The following is an 18,539-nucleotide window of genomic DNA, read 5'->3' as shown; positions in this document are numbered from 1 at the left end:
GCTGACTTGAAGGAGCACATGCACCCCAGTATCTACAGCAGTGCTATCAACAATAACCAAATTATGAAAAGATCCCAAATGTCCATCAAGAGATGAATGGATTAAGAAGATGGGGTATATATGCACAATGGAATAGTATTTGGCAAGGAAAAAGAATGAAATCTTGCCATCTGCAACAACATGGATGGAACTGAAGGGTATTATGCTAAGCAAAATAAGTCAGTCAGAGAAAGACAGATATCATATGATTTCACTCATACGTGGAATTTGAAAAACTCAACAGATGAACAAAGGGGAAGAGAAGGAAAAATAAGATAAAAACAGAGAGGGAGGTAAGCAAGAGATTCCTAAATACAGAGAAGAAACTGAGGGTTGCCGGAAGGGGGAGTGGGAAGGTGAAATGGGTGACAGGCATTAAGGAGGGCACTTTGGGGGATCACCACTGGGTGTCCTAGGTAAGAGATGAATCGCTAGGTTCTACTCCTGAAGACCAGATTACACTGCATGTTAACTAACTTGAATACAAACTTTTAAAAAATCTAAGTCAGAAATCACCTCTTCCATGAAGCCTTCCTTGCCAGGAAAAGGCCAACTAGAATTCTGGAGATGTTCCGAGATGCAGTAAATCTACCTTATAAACCGAAAGGAGCTGACTGGCTCAAGGGTAGACTGTAATGAATACCATGGTGCTTCACCCAAATGCCCTTCAGGTGTAAGGCATGTGCCCTCCTGGCGGATGGAAGTGTGGGCTGCTGACGACTCAGGGCAGAGTTCTTCCCGGGAAGTGCTCTTGGTTTAAGGGAATTGCCTGCCCAAAGCCACTCTCCCATCCCCCCCTATAACCTGCATATGCTGTCCGGTAGACCTGGTGGCGCAAAGGCCAGGTTTCGTTGCCTGCCTCGACTTCACAGGACGCTGCTGGATGACTGGGGCCTCTGTAGCATCATAGTTCGCCACCTTCCTCTGCCCACTTCTGCTGCCTCGCTCCCTCCCTGATAGGACCCCGGGAACATTCCCCTAATAAACCACCTACACATGAAACGCTGCTTCAAGTCCATTCTCTGGGGAATCCATCCCAAGACAATCACAAGCGCCAATACCTTGGAATTACCCAGCCCACTTTAAGAAATCTGTCCTTCATTCTTTGTGTACAAAGTCACACATGCACAGAATAACTTATTGCAAATAGCAACACATTGTAAACAATGTCCATGGACAGGGAACTAGGCAAATGAGAATACTTATACGTACATGTTTACACAACCACAGAATATTTCTGGAAGGATTTAGAAGAAACTAGAAACATTAGTTTCCTCTGGAGAGAGCATTCGGGTGAGTGGGGAGAGGGGTTTTTTTTGTTTGTTTGTTTGTTTACTCCATAGCTTTTTGGAACCTTTTGAATTTTGAACTGTATGAATACATAATCTATTCAAAGCTAAATTGACGCAAGTAGAGCAAAATAAAATAAGTGTTGCGAACCTAAAGGAGGCCTCTGGGCTTGGAGAACAGTAGCTGTGGATGATTCTTGGGAAGAGGCTTCAACAGAGTGACGGAAGCAGTACATTTCAGGTGGTGCTGGGAGGAGAGGAGTGGAGAGAGGAAAGGGAGGCCCCCCTTTCTAGATGTCCAGGACAGCAGGCAGCAGACGTTTCCTCTGGACCCCCCCACCCCGTCCTTCGTGCCCTCAGTCAAGCAAAGCCCCTTCGGGGGCTGGCCAGCAGCCTGTGAGGTTGCCCAGACCCCCAAATTCGCCCATCCGGGAACAAGCGTGGCCAAATTTCTCTCAGCGTTTGAACTGGAGTATGTAGAAGCCAAAGAGCCAAGTCAGAATGATGCACAGAGAGAGGCTGTCAGACAGAGGGATCACGGCCCACGAAGCGAGCCAAAGCCAGGTAGGAGGTGGGGACAAGACACGCAGAGCTGCAGGTGAGGAACTTTCGCCGGAGGGTAAACGCAAGAGCCAGGGCGAGAAGGTAGCTGCATCCCAACAACGGTGATTGCACAAAGCTAGGGCCGAGATCCACGAACTGCCGCTCTTGAGGCCGCCAGCCCTGCCTTAGACAAGGGGGTCACAAGGTGTGGTCCTCAGACCCATAGCATCAGCTTCACCTGGGGATTTGCTCGACATGGAGATTCTCTGGCCCTTCCCTAGTCTGACTGAAAACGCTGGAGGTGGCCCAGCCATCTGTGCCTTAACAAGCCCGCCAGGTGATTCTGATGCACTCGAGAACCACTGGCACCTTAGACCCCGATGCCCAGAGGTACCAGGACTCCTGTGTACGGATCCCTGGCGGTGTCTTTATCACCAACCCCACTGCTAAAGCCAGCATGAGCTCTCTAGCAGAAGATCTTGTTTCCCGCATCAAAAGAGCCTCGTATATCCTTACCCCACTGGGCAGGTGAACTCCAACCCTTACGACACTTATGTGAAGCTTCGGCTCAAGGGCCACCTCCTCCAAGAAGTTTTCCCAGCAGATCTCTCGCCGTCCAGCCTAGGCCTCCCCAAAACCTCTAGCTCAACACTTGTGACTCGGTCCCATAACCAGGGATTTATTAGTTCACTTCCCACTGGGATGGGACTATGTCCTCACTGTATCTCCAGCGCTGGAAATGCAATGAATATTAGCTATTAACAGCTATTATTATTAAGCACTCAATAAATGAATATAATACATATATATTGAGTGATTACAGGCTTCCTTAAACAGCGCTTAACTCTTCTCTGGTGAGCCTGCTGAGCCAAGTGATCATTGTTACTAACCGGCTGTGACAGCTCCTGAGCTGAATTAACCCTTTGTTTCTGTGCAGGGAATGCCAAGTAGTCAAGCAGATAATCACGGACAGGAGTAGCAGAAGGCAGCCACAAGACATGCCCAGCCAATTGGGCCTGTCTTTGAGGTGCAGGTAAAAGGTGCCTTCACTCAAGGATTCTGCCTAACAGGGAGGCAGACCCACAATAGACCCTTAGAACACAAAGGATAAGTTTTACAAGGATGACACAATAATAAGATAATAAAGGGAAAGGCAGGGGAGGGGGGACAAGAAAATACTTAGTATACATGCATAATACATAACTAAGCCAAAACCGTGAGTGGATAAATCAGAGAGAATACGCATAGCTGCTATGACCCTCATTTCTATAACAGGTCACAAGGCTGCGGTTGATATTTGTGACTTTCTTCTTCCGCTGCCCATTCCATGTTCCATCTGCCCTGGTGTGGTGAGCCAAACCTTCAATTCCTGAATGGTCTGAAACCCCAGTCAGCTTGTCTTTTTTTGTCTTTTTTTTTTAGATGGTATACTTTTACGTTAGCTTCTATTATAGGACATGGAAGTACCAAGAGGTACTCAGAGAATGCCCAGGGTCCAGACAGGGTCGTCTTTGCCCCAGTTGCATGACAGCAACCAAATTTCCCAGGTCATGAGGATCGATCCCTCTGGCCACGAGGTGCACTCATCTTTCAATTCTATGGAACCAATACGGTGTCTCCCAGTGCAATCATTCCTCTCTTGGGAACTAAGACCTCCAAACCAACAGAGTCCAGAGTTGCAGGAACAGCAGGCAAAAATTCTATGAATCGGTTAAGTGTAATAGTTAACGGAGCCGCTCCCTGTCTTTCCCTCGATTCCTACGCCCGTATGCTCTGCCCGTGGGAAAAGTAGCGCCACATTTTGGTCACCAATTCAAAGCGTATACCACATCCTGTAAGCCAAAACCTCAGCTTTCCAGCTTGTTCCTCCAACTGGCATGGTATCTACGTGTTCTATTCCACAACTCAGGCCAAATGGGGCACATGGTAAGAACAGTGATCTCCATGGGCTTGAGCCCACTGCTACTTTTTTTTCCCCCGGAAATGAAATGAAATGAACTCCTTGGTCACAAGCAATGTTGCGTGGTATACATTTCAGTGTATAAGGCATTCCCTAAATCCACAGATGGTGCTGGTGCCATGTGTCACAACTGGAGAAGGCAAATCACATTCAGAATACTACCTATTCCAGTTATAACAAAATATTGCTCCTTTCCTAATGAAAGGGACCCAATGTCATCAACCTGCCACCCGGTGGCTTCATAACCCCACCCACCACCCTCCAGGGAAAACTGCTGCACTGGGGGCTTAGCAGTGGTGCCTGCTATTAGCAGATTAGACTCTCAGCAAGAGGGGACCCATGTTTGTTTTGGTGAAGGGAAGACCTTCTCAGAAGTCTGTGCATCAACTAATCAGGGCCTGCCCTCTCATTATGAGGCCCCAGAAGGAGCTAGGAGGCCCCTCCTTCTCAGAAATTTCCGTGGAGCTCGTCCTCCAATACTCTAATTCTGATGCCCCCAATCTCTTCTTCTTGTCCCCATCTCCCTCCCCAGGGATGATAGCTGCTTTCTTACTTCCGTGTTGTAGTTTTGTTCTTTTGGCCAATGGGAAGCGAACGGTGGGAGGAAGGAAGAAGCCTGGGTGTTCATCCCCCTCCCTCTCTGTCTCTTGCAGCTTCTCCAGAGGAGGCTCTGTCTGCCCCAGGGCTCCAACGGCTGTCAGACCTGCTGTGGTTCCAAATCTTCCTCGGAAGATCCCAGCCTCTGGCTCTGACCACACTACCCCCTCCCTCTGACCCTCTGACCGAAGGGTGGGAGGCACTTCCTTCCATTGCTGTTCTCTGGGGGCCTCATTAGCCTGTTTGGTGCCTCACCTCCTTCATCACCTGTGTAACCCATGCCCACCGTTCCACTCCCTCTGGGTCACATACTTCCAGTGGTTTCTCTCACCCTGGTTAGCCCCTAATGACACAGCTATATTTGATTGGGTTTTTTTTTTAATGTTTATTTATTTCTTTTGAAAGGGAGGGGGGCAGCCACAGAGGGAGAAAGAAAATCCCAAGCAGGCTCCTGCTGTCAGTGTGGAGCCCGACATGGAACTCGATCTCGCAAACAGTGAGATCATGACCTGAGCCAAATCAAGAGTCAGACCCTTAACCAACCGAGCCACCCAGGTGCCCCTGATTGGTTTGGTTTTTAAAGACATTTTCACAAATCCATGACACCCCCACACACACACCTTTGCTTGCTTGCCTGAAAAAATCATATTTCATACTCAGGGTTCAGCTTAGAATTTCTTTCCTTTCTAAAGGCTCTCCCATCTCCCACTCCTACCTCATCTCACCTCAGCTGTCCCCCTGAATTCCCTGCCTGCTTCTGGACTCTTCCAGCCCTTGGATTCATCTACTTGTTCCATATAATCATTCCTATGTCTGGCTTTTTTTGAGAGAGAGAGAGAGAGAGAGAGAGAGAGAGAGAGAGAATTCCAAGCAGGACGGATGGTGGCAATGGTGGTGCAACAGTGTGAATGCACAGAATGCCACCGAACTGCACGCTTCAAAACAGCTCAAATGGTAGTTTTTACGTTATGTATATTTTATCACAACAAAAACAGCCAAGCTAACCACAATAAAAATACCCTTTATTCTCAACTTTTAAATGAAGCTGCATACCCCATGAACCGTCGATTCTCCTTTGGGATTCGTACCTTGGGAATGTTCTCACGCTTGCGCACGAGGAAGGAAGCAAGTCCGCTGAATTTCCCAGCAGCTTTATTTGCAACCGCAGCAGCGAAGGGGGGAAGAGAGACAACCCAAAAGTCCCGTTAGGAACATGGATGAATAAATGGCACCATTGCAAACTATGGCATGCTATATAATATTGAGAATGAAATCCATGAGAACGTCATTGATCAACGTGGCCAGTGCCAAAACCACGGGGTTGAGTAAAACGGAGGCAGCAAATTATATCTACGGTGTGATACTGTTTCGTAAACCTCAAAATGAAGCAAGAGCATAATGTATTGCCCACAGCTTCGTTCATGTACACAGCAAAATATGAAAACACGCAATTTTGGGTTAGTGGTTAACCTGAAGGGAGGGAACAAGGTAGAATGAGAGTATTGGCCTGTAATATTTTATTTCCTGCAGAAGGAGGGCATTCTGAAGTACATACGGCAAATTATTATGCATTTCTTAAATCAAGTGAATGGGACGCATGGAAGCCAATTACATTTTTCTGTACTGTTCTGTATTCTTGGAATAGCTTATAATTTAAACTCTAAACACTAAATTAAGTTGATCACTGACACATACCGATTCTAACCAAATTCTCACTACCTACCAGCTTGCCCACGCAGGCATCTGCCCGCTTCCTCAAGCACGAGGCCGTGTGAGAAGATTTGAATAGGGGGAAATAATTGCAACGGGATGATTTGGACAAGTAAAAACCTACGCTACATCACATGACGCACGCCCGCACACCAGTTGGTTGTGGAGGGCTGAATGAAAAATACAAATTGCCACAGGAGGATTACAATAGCATAGAAATAGAATATTCTCTCTTTTGTATTAAGAATCAGGTCATTGCTTGAAAGTAAAGTTTCCACTAATGAGAGCCTTTGCGGGGAAGATTGTTTCCCAGGGGCTGGTAACAATGCAGGCAGGGGAGTAGTGAATTTCGTGTTGTCTGGCCTCAGCGGGCCTCCCAGGAAAGCCAGACCGAGGAATCGCAGAACTGATTGGGGAGCATAAGCCAGGACAGCAGGGTGCCAATGGCTACCTGCCCAAGAGTTCCAGTGACCCACAGAGAAAACTTCACCCAGTCCTGAAGTGCATTGAATCTTTAAAATCTCATCTAACTGCTCACCTACAATCTCTTCCATTGCACCCCTGTCAAACCTCTGCCCCAAGACTTCCAGAGTTGGGGCCCCACTGTTTTTGAGGCATCTGATTATATTATTGGACCATTTTAGTTGTTGGAAGAGTCTTATGGGTTTTAAAAAAAAATTTTTTTTAATGTTTATTTATTTTTGACAGAGAGACAGAGCATGAGCTGGGGCGGGGTGGGCAGCGGGGAGGGAGACACAGAATCCAAAGCAAGCTCCAGGCTCCCAGCTGTCAGCACAGAGCCCGCGGGGCTCGAACTCACAGACCGCGAGATCATAACCTGAGCCGAAGTCGGACACTCAACCGACTGAGCCACCCAGGCGCCCGAGTCTTAGGTTTTTTAAGAGAAACAATCAGAACTAAAGCAGGAGACATAAGCAAAGTGTGTGTAGGGTGTGGGCACGTGTGCATTTGGGAGATCACGCCTCAAAATATAAAATATTAATATTCTGAGGGTTGGGATTGCTGGTGATTTTTATTTTCTTCTTTTTGTCTTCATTTCCTAAAATGAACACATTTTACTTTGGTAAAGTGGGCAGAGGTAACGCACGGATTTTAAACTCAGCGGGGCGAGAAAGTTCTTTCTCACAAACGTGAAATAGGCCCTCTCCCGTCTTGTGTCCGTTGGTACCAGTTCCATCAGATCTGTCAACTGGGCGGCTCAGAACTTTCGCTGGGCCGGGGCGCCTGGGTGGCGCAGTCGGTTAAGCATCCGACTTCAGCCAGGTCACGATTTCGCGGTCCGTGAGTTCGAGCCCCGCGTCGGGCTCTGGGCTGATGGCTCGGAGCCTGGAGCCTGGTTCCGATTCTGTGTCTCCCTCTCTCTCTGCCCCTCCCCCGTTCATGCTCTGTCTCTCTCTGTCTCGAAAATAAATAAACGTTAAAAAAAATTAAAAAAAAAAAAAGAACTTTCGCTGGGCCTGGCTCACACTGGACACATGCCACCCGCCCGTGTGAGAAGAAAGAAGCTTTTCGGTAGCTACGGGAAATGTAAGCATGTCCACCCTTCACATCAGTGAGCTGGGAAAACCCAGGTTCCTCCCTCACATTTCAACCAGCACCTTCCAGAAATGCAACGATTTCCAGCTAAAGACAGGTTAGCAGAGGAATGTTTTGGTCTGAGTGCTCCAGAGTGAGTCGGGGAGGGGCAGAGACGGACGGAGAGAGAGACAATCCCAAGCAAGCTCCAAGCTGCCGGCCCGGAGCCCAACGCAGGGCTTGAACTCACAAAACCGTGAGATCAGGACCTGAGCCAAAACCCAGAGTCAGCCGTTTACCCAGTGGAGCCGCCTGCGCCCCTAACAGGTACCATCTTAACTGACGCTTCGCCCGGAATGCCCTCTTCCCCACCACCCCAATCCAGACACACAGCGTGTCCAAAACCCTGCGTGTCTCTGCATGTGCTCACTTTGTTGGAAAGAAGAGCCCAAGCTTTTATCAGAGCCTCAAAAATGTGGGCCCCCTGGGATGATGGGTGCAGCCCAGAGCCGGCTTCTCAGCCAGCCCGCTCCGGGTCCTCATCTGTTGCCAGGCAGGCGTGAGCTGTGTGATTTCGGCCATCTCCTGGGGCTCCTGCTGCCCTTCCCTTAGCCCACCATCCAGACCCTTGGGTACCAGAAATTATTTCAAGAGCCTGGAGGGAGCCCGACCTTCCCTGTCTATCACAGCCTCCCACGGGACCTGCCGGGGAGCAATGAGGATGTCTGACTGCCTGGTGACAGGATTTTCAGCCAACAAAACCCTCCGGCAGGCAGGAGGCTTGTGTGGCCTGTCCGGCTACAATGTATTCTCTTCGGTCATTTTGACTGAAGCTAAGTGCCGGGAGGGATTTGAATCTCAATGCTGCTGCCTCCAAAATAAGCTTAGAAAAATATACAGGCTCTCTCCAACAAAGAGCAAGCCTGGCTGAGTGTGAAGAACCACGATGGGGTTGGGATAAAGACACCCAGGCAGACACCGTCCAATTGAGCAGGGTCTCAGGACGCCAGAAGGAGATTAACCTCTCACTGGAGGGACGGATTGAGCCTGCAGGGGAGACACTGGCTTTGCACAGAAAGGTGGGGTGAAGGCAGGGTGTGACCGGGAGGGACGGGGACTGTGTCAAAAAAAACTTGATGGCACTCACCTGAATGATGCATCAGGGAAGTCGAGGGCCTCAGTAGGGAGAGGGCTGTGTCAAGGACACACAGGGAAGGATGTTTGCTGCAACACAGTTGTCAACGGCAACAGAGTGGAGGAGAAAACCTGTCCTCACATCGCACATGGCCAGGAGGCTGCATCAGTGCACTAGTTACGTGAAAAAAAAGCAAGGTGTAGCGTGTGATGTCTGTTGTGTATGTTCCTCTCTATGGGAATATGCCTGTACATCCACATAATATCTCCAAGAGAATTCCCAAGAAATAGGTTAGGAGTGGGGTGCAGACTCGCTTTTCACTATATACCTTTCTAGACCCTTTGAATTGTTTATCATGTGCCTGTATTCATGTTTGAAAATATAAATACATAAATAAATACATACATACAAAAATAACGACTAAAAAGGAAAGGGGTGGGGCGAAGTTACTCAACCACTCCCCTTCCTCCAGAATCAGTTCTGCCATCCCTTCCCAGGTTTGATGGCTAGTTTTATGTGTCAACTCAGCTGGGCCCAAACTGGACCCAGATACTTGGACAAACATTATTCCAGATGTTTCTAGGAAGGTATTTTTTACATGAAATTAACATTTAAATCCGTAGACTGGGGGGCGCCTGGGTGGCGCAGTCGGTTAAGCGTCCGACTTCAGCCAGGTCACGATCTCGCGGTCCGTGGGTTCGAGCCCCGCGTCAGGTTCTGGGCTGATGGCTCAGAGCCTGGAGCCTGTTTCCGATTCTGTGTCTCCCTCTCTCTCTCTCTGCCCCTCCCCCCTTCATGCTCTGTCTCTCTCTGTCCCAAAAATAAATAAACATTGAAAAAAATAAAAATAAAAAAATAAATCAGTAGACTGGGTGTGCCTGGGTGGCTCAGCAGGTTAAGTGTCCAACTTTGGCTCAGGTCATGATCTCATGGCTCGTGAGTTCAAACCCCGTTTCGGGCTCTGTGCTGACAGCTCAGGGCCTGGAGCCTGCTTCGCTATTCTGTGTCTCCCTCTCTCTCTGCCCCTCCCCCACTCACGGCCTGTCTCTCTCTCTCTCTCTCTCTCTCTCAAAAATGAATAAACATTAAAAATCAATCAATCAATCAGTAGACTGGGCAAAGTAGATTACCCTCTGTGATTTGGGTGGGGCTAATCTAATCAGGTGATGGCTCTGAGAGGAAAAAGGCTGAGAACCCTTAAGGAAGAGCCAGTTTGACCAGCGGATACAATTTTTGACTCCAACTGCAATTCTTTCCCAGGTCTCCAGCCTGCCAGCCTACTCTGCAAATTTTAGACCTGCCCGCCTCCGCAATTGTGTAGACGAATTCCTTAAAACAAATTAAATAAATCTCTTTCCTACACGCTACATATACAGTCAAGAAATAGTCAAGAGTCAAGAAGTAATCCTGCTTTGAGTTCTATCATTTAATCCCTACAGCTACCATATGCCATGCTATTGGTTCTGTTTCTCTGGAGAACTCTGACTTGAGGGCTTAAGGGAATCACTGAGCCCAGGCTTGTGCACAGGCAGAGTGAGGGGACCTTTGTCACCCACTGGGCAAAGGGCAGGGGATGGCCACTGACCTCACTCTGGGGAGCAGAGCTTCGAGAAAGACAAGTGTAGCCCATCCTCGGTCAGCATGTGGAACAAGCCCTCCGGTGGCCCTCCCACAGACACTTGGGAGACTCCCTGAGCGGTAACAGATAAGTTCCTTTGCGTCCTCCTGGCCCTTCCTCACGCTCTGTCTTCTCTTTTTCCTCTCTCACTCTCCAAGTCCTTTCTCTTCCGTGTCTTCTCTGTAAACAAGGTTACACCAACAAGGCAAAAATGAAGATGTTGCCTGTTGCTGTTTCCTCCCTGGGTACGATCCTGTTGGCCTCAGTTCAGTTACCCGTCATGGCCTCAGTTCAGTTACCCGTCATGGCCTCTGAGGCCAGCACATTCCACTGAGCAGAAAGGACAATCAGCCAGCTACTTTGTCTCAAAGAACCAAGTAAGAAGTTTAACCATTTTCCCCCCAGCTGTTCTTGTTTGACCAAATAAGACCAGGCAATTCAAGTCAAGATGATTGAAAATGACATGTATAGATACCCTGCTTTTTTCTCCCTTCCCAACTCATGACACACTGAATTATTCATTCAGACTGTGTTATTCATTGTTCATTCCACCATGAAAAGGGGCATAAAATGATCTCAAACCTAAGGTCCTTGCATTGGGTGGTCTTTTGAAAATGAGTCTCCTTCCATGGATGCAGCTTCAATTAAGCACTCAATCCACAAAGACTAAACCCAGTTATGATTAAGGCATCACTCTAGGCACCGAAAGGATTCAAAGGACCAGAAAAAGAGCTTATGTACAAGAAGATTAGATAAAGCACACACGTAAATAGATCATAAATTAGCAAAACGGTATAAGGCTATACAAGCGACAAATCAGAGGGGAGCAGTCACTGTGGGCTGGAGTGTTTCTGAAGGCTCTGGTTTGGATGCCAATGATGGCCAGGAGTCAAGAACAATCCTGCTTTAATTTCTGTTACATCATTTAATCCCTACAGCTACCCAGCAGGGTGAATAATTCAGGGAGATCTTCCCACTGTCCAGGTGGGTTCAGTTTGAGTCAACAAATAGTTCCTGCCACGCATCAGGAATGAGTGTTCAAAGAAGCCAGGTGCTTTGACCAACGTTTATCCCGCACATCAAAGCCAGAATTGGGGCTGGATTTCCCAAACCCCCTGGTTGGGGCTCTGTTCACTAAATGAGAGAAACAGACAAGGCTTTCCAGGCAAGGGCATCAAAAGGCACAAAGTCCCAGGGGCACAAGGAAAGAGTGGACAAACCAGGTCACCTGGTACAGTGGGAGAGAGCGCTCACTCTCCGTCTCCGTAGCATGCACACATAAACGCATTCCTTGTTTTCCTCAAATTACACTCTGCCTGAGAGAATATGAACAGCAAGCAAAGAATTAATCGCATATCAGCTGAATCAGGATCTGAAAGGACAGCTTTGATCTCCAGGCCCTTGCCCCCCATAGGAATCCGGCTCCAAGCCGATTCAGCAATTAATATCATGATACAAAAGCTTCTACTTGGGGGTAACATTATGTCGGGAACTCCTAGAGGAAGTAATAGTAATGCTATTCAGCAAAATAAATAAATAAATGAAAGGAGCTTTATTATGTATGCAAAGTTATGCGCACTGTTCCAGAACTGATAACGTTTGGCACAATTTCAGCTACACACAAAGGAATTATCAGTGAGACAAGGAATTTGTTCTAGGAGCAGTAAATAGTGGGGTGAGGTGTTCACTTCAGCTCATTGGCCTGGGGCTTCCAACTGGACAAGATTTTGCCATGGGGTGACCCGTACAGATACAGTATAACTGGGAGCTGTTACAACCCCAGCTGATGTGAGCAGAAAGAATTGAGTGTGACCTGCCAAGAGATACTGGACAGTGACCTCCACTTTCTCTTCCCTCGTTGGCCAGTTTCCTTATCTGTACAGTCAGGATAATAAAACTAAGAAAAGTGTCTTTGAAGGCCTCCGAGGGCACAACCACGTGGGAACTGCTACCATCATCATGACCTTTCCTCCCAGGCAAACATCAGTGAAGACATGGAGAAGCATGCTGGGGGCCTTGTCAAGGGGTCTACCGACTTGGACAGATGCACAGAGTGAAGTGCAACTTCATCTGGGCTCTTTCCTCGACCTGGCTGCTGGGTTCTGCAGGGTCCGCCTTTAATATCCTTTAAGAGATGGGAATGCAAGCTGGCGCAGCCACTCTGGAAAACAGGATGGAGGTTCCTCAAAAAGCTAAAAATAGACCTACACTACGACCCAGCAATTGTACTACTAGGTGTTTATCCAAGGGATACAGGTGTGCTGTTTCGAAGGGACACATGCACCCCCACGTTTATAGCAGCGCTATCGACAATAGCCAAAGTATGGAAAGAGCCCACCCACATGTCCATCGATGGATGAATGGATAAAGAAGATGTGGTATATATATATATATATATATATATATATATATACACACACACACACAATGGAGTATTACTCGGCCATCAAAAAGAATGAAATCTTGCCATTTGCAACTACATGGATGGAACTGGAGGGTACTATGCTAAGTGAAATTAGAGAAAGACAAATATCATATGAGTTCACTCATATGAGGACTTTCAGAGACAAAACAGATGAACATAAGAGAAGGGAAACAAAAATAATATAAAAACAGGGAGGGGGACAAAACAGAAGAGAGTCATAAATATGGAGAACAAACAGAGGGTTACTGGAGGGGGTGGTGGGAGGGGGGATGGGCTAAATGGGGAAGGGGCACTAAGGAATCTACTCCTGAAATCATTGTTGCACTATATGCTAACTAATTTGGATGTAAATTAAAAAAAAAATATATATATATATATATACATATATATATATATTCTTTAAGAGATACAGACTCTCTACTGCTGAGATCTTAATTCCTACTCAGCAGATTCCCATCGAGTGGTAGAATTCCCTCTGGTGTCCTGGACAAATGTTCATGCTTCCATGGATGCTGGTTGAACCCAAGTAATGAAGGGAACAGGCCACTTCAGGAGGCAGCCAGCTTATTCTATGAAGGTCACTGTAAATGGTAGAAGTCCTTTATTCAGAAGTTAAATCTATTCTTGATAATTCCCAGGACTGGGAATTAACTTCTGTCTACGCCCTCATCTAAGTGGTTACCCAAGTTCCAAAAGACTATCAATATGAAAACCACCCCCGATCTGAGCTTCTCGGATCCAGGTGAAACACCCACAATTTACCTTTGTAACACAATGGCTCTAAGCTTCAAATCTGACAGGCCATGTTTGGAATCCCTTATCTCCTGTTTTCTACCGAAGTGCCCTTGGGCAAGTTACTTAATATGCAAATCTTTCTTTTCTGCACCTCTATGATGAGAATAGAAAGGATAGAAATGCCCACTTCAGAGCTGGTAGGGCAGACACACCCCCTGGTCTCATGCCCTCATACGATCTCCTCCCCTTGAGTATGGGCAGGAAATGTGACAGGTTCCCAAAGTATACAATATAGCACAGGTGGCAGGATATCACTTCCATTATTATGTCACGTAAGAGTCTGACATCCATCTTGCTAACAGACACTGTCCTTGTTGGCTTTGATGAACTGAGCAGCCACATTGGTGAGGGCCACATGGCAAGGGACTGAGGGCAGCCGCTGGCCAACAACTAATTAGGAACTGATGATGGCCTCCAGGTGATAACCAGTGAGAAACTGAGGCCCTCGGTCTGACAGCCGGCAAAGACCTGAACCTTGCCGACTACCAGCTGAACTTGGCAGATCCTCTCCCAGTCAAGCCTTCAGCTGAGAACCCAGACCTTGATTAGTCTTACAAAGAATCCAAGCTCGCCTGGACTCCTGACCACAGAAAACTGTAAGCTAATACATGTGTTGTTTCAAACCACTAAGTTTGATGGAGCGCCTAGGTGGCTCAGCTGGTTGAGCGTCTAATTTCGGCTCAGGTCACGATCTGGTGGTTGAGTTTGAGCCCCACCTCGGGCCTGCAGCCCCGCATCAGACCCGGAGCCTGCTTCAGGTTCTGTGTCTTCTTCTCTCTCTGCCCCTGCCCCGCTTGTGCTCTGTCTTACTCTGTCTCTCAAAAATAAATAAATGTAAAAAAAATTTTTTTTATTTTTAATATTTTATTTATTTTTGAGAGAGAGACAGAGCATGAGCAAGGGAGAGACAGAGAGAGACACAGAATCACAAGCAAGGTCCAGGCTCCAAGCTGTCAGCACAGTGTCAACACAGCACAGAGCCAGACGGGGGACTCGAACCCACAAGCGGTGACTCATGACCTGAGCCAAACTTGGAGGTTTAACCGGCTGAGCCACCCAGGCGCGCCTCCAGGCCTCCAGGAAAATGTACCTGTGTTACTGAGCTGGGAAGGGCCCTTCAGGAAAATATATAATCTTCACACAAGCAAGCTGCCACCCTGGGAAGCAAACACAGGACTCTGAGGGAAAGGGCACAGCTTTGGTTTTGACGTGGGAGGGCCATTTGGAGCACGGAGCACCGCCAGGAAAGGGCATATCTGGAAAAGGCCCTGTCTGGGAGGGCTTCCTAGGGGAATAGCATCCAAACACATGGCACAGGGAGAGGACTAAGAAAGGGGAGCAAACCTACCCCAGGGCCCTGTCTGAGGAGGCAGCGCCTGCATTTTAATATTCCATGCTCCAGCACCTGGAGGGCTCCACAGGTGGGGACTCTCCCTGTCGGACCCAGAAATATCGAGTCCCCACTCTGTGCTCAGCCTGGTTGCACCGCGCCTGTATTCGTGCACAGAACCCCTGTATGTCACTAAATTAGGTCTGAGCTTAAGCGCCTTAGGGACAGAGACCACATCTTTTTTATCTTTGACTCTTCCTCCCCGCAGGTGCTAACTAAGCTGTAGCAAACTGAGCTCTGCGGTGAGGAAATCTAGCTAGTCTTTGGAGAACTTTCATGGCAAAGAGGGCAAGAAAGGGACGGTGAAGAGTTGGAGGAAGAGAAGGAGGAGTTGGGGGTGTCTAAAGGCAGAGCGGGAGCCCGGCATTCGGCTGAGTAAGGAATGAGTGGGAGCCCCGCGGATGTTGGGGGTGGGGGGAGCCCGGCAGGTGCTGAGCGAGAGGAGCACCCCGGGAAGGGTGGGGGAGGTGAAGAGGCTCCAAAGTGAGGAGGCTAGACAGACGCAGGGTCTCTTGCGCGGCTCAGGAAGCAGGAAAGCCTTCCTCCGGGAGTGAAAGGGGACTTGGGAAAAGACAAGGAGCTCTGGACAAGCTGCGGCGACAATAGCTTCCGCATTTTCCAGAACAGGAGCATCATCCAGACACAGTTTTCTGATACTTATCAGGCCTTATGTCTCAACTTTTTATTCCATAAAAAAAAAAAAAAAAAAAATGCGGTCATTATGGAAATCACCGCTGAGGGCAAGTGAAAACGAAAGGGAATTTAGCAGCAGGTGGGAAGCAACAATGGAGAATCATTTCCTGCAAAGAGATAAATATACCTTTCCATGTTTACACTCGGTTGTGTTTGCCTAAAGAACACCCAAGTTAAAATAAGAATGGTGGTTACCAGGCTGCCTGGGTGGCTCAGTCTGTTGAGCGCCGACCTCAGGTCATGATATCACAGTCTGTGAGTTCAAGCCCTGCATCCGGCTCTGTGCTGACATCTCGGAGCCTAGAGCCTGCTTTGGATTCTGTGTCTCCCTCTCTCTCTGCCCCTCCCCTGCTCATGATCTCTCTCTCTCTCTCAAAAATAAACATAAAACAATTTTTTTAATGGTAATTACCTGGGGTTTGAGGGGAGGGGTGAATGAGACAGATTGGGAAAGGGATAGGAGTGAGACTTTTTATTAGATATTTTTTTACACTGTTTTGATTTGGGGAACCAATTAAATAATAATTAAAAAAGAAAAAACTGGGGTGCCTGGGTGGCTCAGTCCGTTAAGCCTCTGATGCTTCTTTTAGGCTCAGGTCATGATCTCATGGTTTGTGAGTTGGAGCCCATATGGGGCTCTCTGCTGTTAGCACAGAGTCCCCTTTGGATCCTCTCTACCGCTCCCCCGCACGCACGTGTGTGCTCTCTCTCTCAAAAAATAAACAAACAAACAAACATTTTAGGAAGAAAGAAAGAAAGAAGGAAAGAAAGAAAGAAAGAAGGAAAGAAAGAAAGAAAGAAGGAAAGAAAGAAGGAAAGAAAGAAAGAAAGAAAAAACTGTTTGAAAACTTTGTCTAGAGAGTGTTATGAGGACAAAAAGAAATCCCCGTCAGAAACAAAGCCTCACCCTTTATCTAGTTGCCTTACAAAAGGCCCCAGCCACCAGGAAGGCCACAAGGCAAGAAATGTTGGGACAATATTTTTTATTAGGACAACCGGGTAAGTTGGGGATCACTTTCTGTTACACAGAGAACAACAGAATATTTCTTCATCTGCATAATGAAAGAGTAGGGCTAGAAGAGCTCATCAGACCCTTCCAGCTCTAATGGTCTCACGGTCTTTGAGTGAGTTTTCTTGGTTCGGTGTCGTAGGTCAGTACTGTTTCCCTCTATCTAGCCTGCCAGGTTTCCCTGGGGCTGAGCCTTCATCATTCTGTGTCGTCCCATTCCCACCACCCCCCATAACCCCAATCCCACTCTCCGTCCATTCGGAGCCTCATCTTTGAAAAACTTAAGGCAGCCCAGTTTGGAGGAAACACAGAGGCCATTAGATCAAAGTTATATTTACTTGTCAAAGTAAACGGACGAACTTGCTACCCGCACCCTTTGCCCACAAAAACTACGGAGACAAGCTCTACCCAACGCTGAACTGGTGCCATCTAGTGGCTCATCCTGTCACCCAGCCACCCCACAAGAGACTGTACCCTTCAAAAGAAGTTTTTGTGAACAATATTAAGGTTTCCTTGAGGCTAGCCCTGGGTGAAATTGTGAAATACAAGGCAAATTTTCCCATTTTCCAGTTTTCCTTGTTTGGAATTCTTCCCCCATAACAGGCAGGTGTAATGGCGAGAAAAAAAAATGCTGGAGTGAGGCCAACCTAACTAAGCCAAATGTGTCCTGTGCCACCTATTAGCTGCAGGATCCGGGACAGGTTGCAAAACTTCCCTGAGTCTCGGGTCCATCCTCTGCAAAATGTGGACAGTACATCCTTCTTACAAAGTCATCGTGGGGAGTGAGTGTGACGAAGCGTACATAGCACTGAGCATGTACCCTAAACATGAGCTCCGTCCTCAAGTACATCATTATTTTTGAAATGGGCGTGAAAAAGACAAATATTGAGCTCTGGTCCCTAGAGGTATTCAAATAGAGGGTAGATAACCTCCGTTTATATGCCTGCAGGAAACAATTACATGCAGAGAGTTCACCAGAAGAGGCTTTAAGGAAATTGAGAGATGTGGGCAAACTAATGAGGGACACAGAAACACACCCAGAAACCTCACAGCACAAAGCCGTTTCAATGCCCAGGACTAGTGGGACAAGGAAAGTTGACACTGTAATGGGGTCCAAGGAAATCTGAGCCTGGGAGGAGGGGCAATCTGGCAGGGGCCATAATCTTGGAGGGATAGAGCCACTCCAGAATCCAGTGTCAAGGCAGCCAGGGAGCTGGGAAGAAATAGCCCGACTTCTCTCCCCATGACCTCCCAACTCCTGCCCATGCTCATCATTGGCCATCCCCAACCAGGGTAGCAGTCAGTGGGCTCCACCTCAAGGGGCACGGAGCAGGGCACAGACACCAGAGAATGGGTCTGGGGGAGACACCCCGAGGAAAACCACTGCAGAGTGTCACAGAGGGACAAGTATCCGATCAGGTGATATCCAAGAATAAATTCTGAGGAGAAAGGAAGAAGGAAGGAACGACCCAACATTTACCAAATACCTATTTTATGCTATTCACAATGTCTTTTCACTACCTCCTATGTCTCAGCAATTGGTATTGTTATCTTCCTTTTTTACAGATGAAGGAACAAAGCTGGGCAAAACCAAACCACCTGCATTGAGTCACCCAGCAGGGAAGCACTGGAATCCCATCCCCGGTTTCTGGATGCCAGTATCCCTCTAGGTGATCCCCGCCACCCCAGCGGTAGCTCTGGGAGGTACAGGAAAGGCAGACCAGGCAACAGGGAGGAGAGGGCAGCAGCCCATCAGCCTGAGGGGGAAAGAAAAGGCCTCCAACCCCCTGAATAAGGGAT

At 47.8% G+C, this 18,539-nt stretch overlaps 1 long non-coding RNA gene across 1 annotated transcript; it reads right to left on the bottom strand.

Annotated features, from left to right (window-relative positions):
• Nucleotides 1-5,446: 5,446 nt before the first annotated feature.
• On the bottom strand, nucleotides 5,447-10,966 carry LOC123381425. The gene is made up of 3 exons (XR_006588352.1): nucleotides 10,395-10,966; nucleotides 8,822-8,982; nucleotides 5,447-5,578 (listed from the first exon to the last, which is right to left on the bottom strand). It is a non-coding gene; the product is annotated as an uncharacterized LOC123381425 (long non-coding RNA).
• Between the last annotated feature and the right edge of the window lie 7,573 nt (nucleotides 10,967-18,539).

The sequence above is a fragment of the Felis catus genome, chromosome D3, assembly GCF_018350175.1.
Source record: "Felis catus isolate Fca126 chromosome D3, F.catus_Fca126_mat1.0, whole genome shotgun sequence".
In the NCBI taxonomy this organism is placed as follows: domain Eukaryota; kingdom Metazoa; phylum Chordata; class Mammalia; order Carnivora; family Felidae; genus Felis; species Felis catus.
The sequence above is the reverse complement of the archived record's forward strand: the minus strand, read 5'-3'. Positions and strand labels throughout refer to the sequence as shown.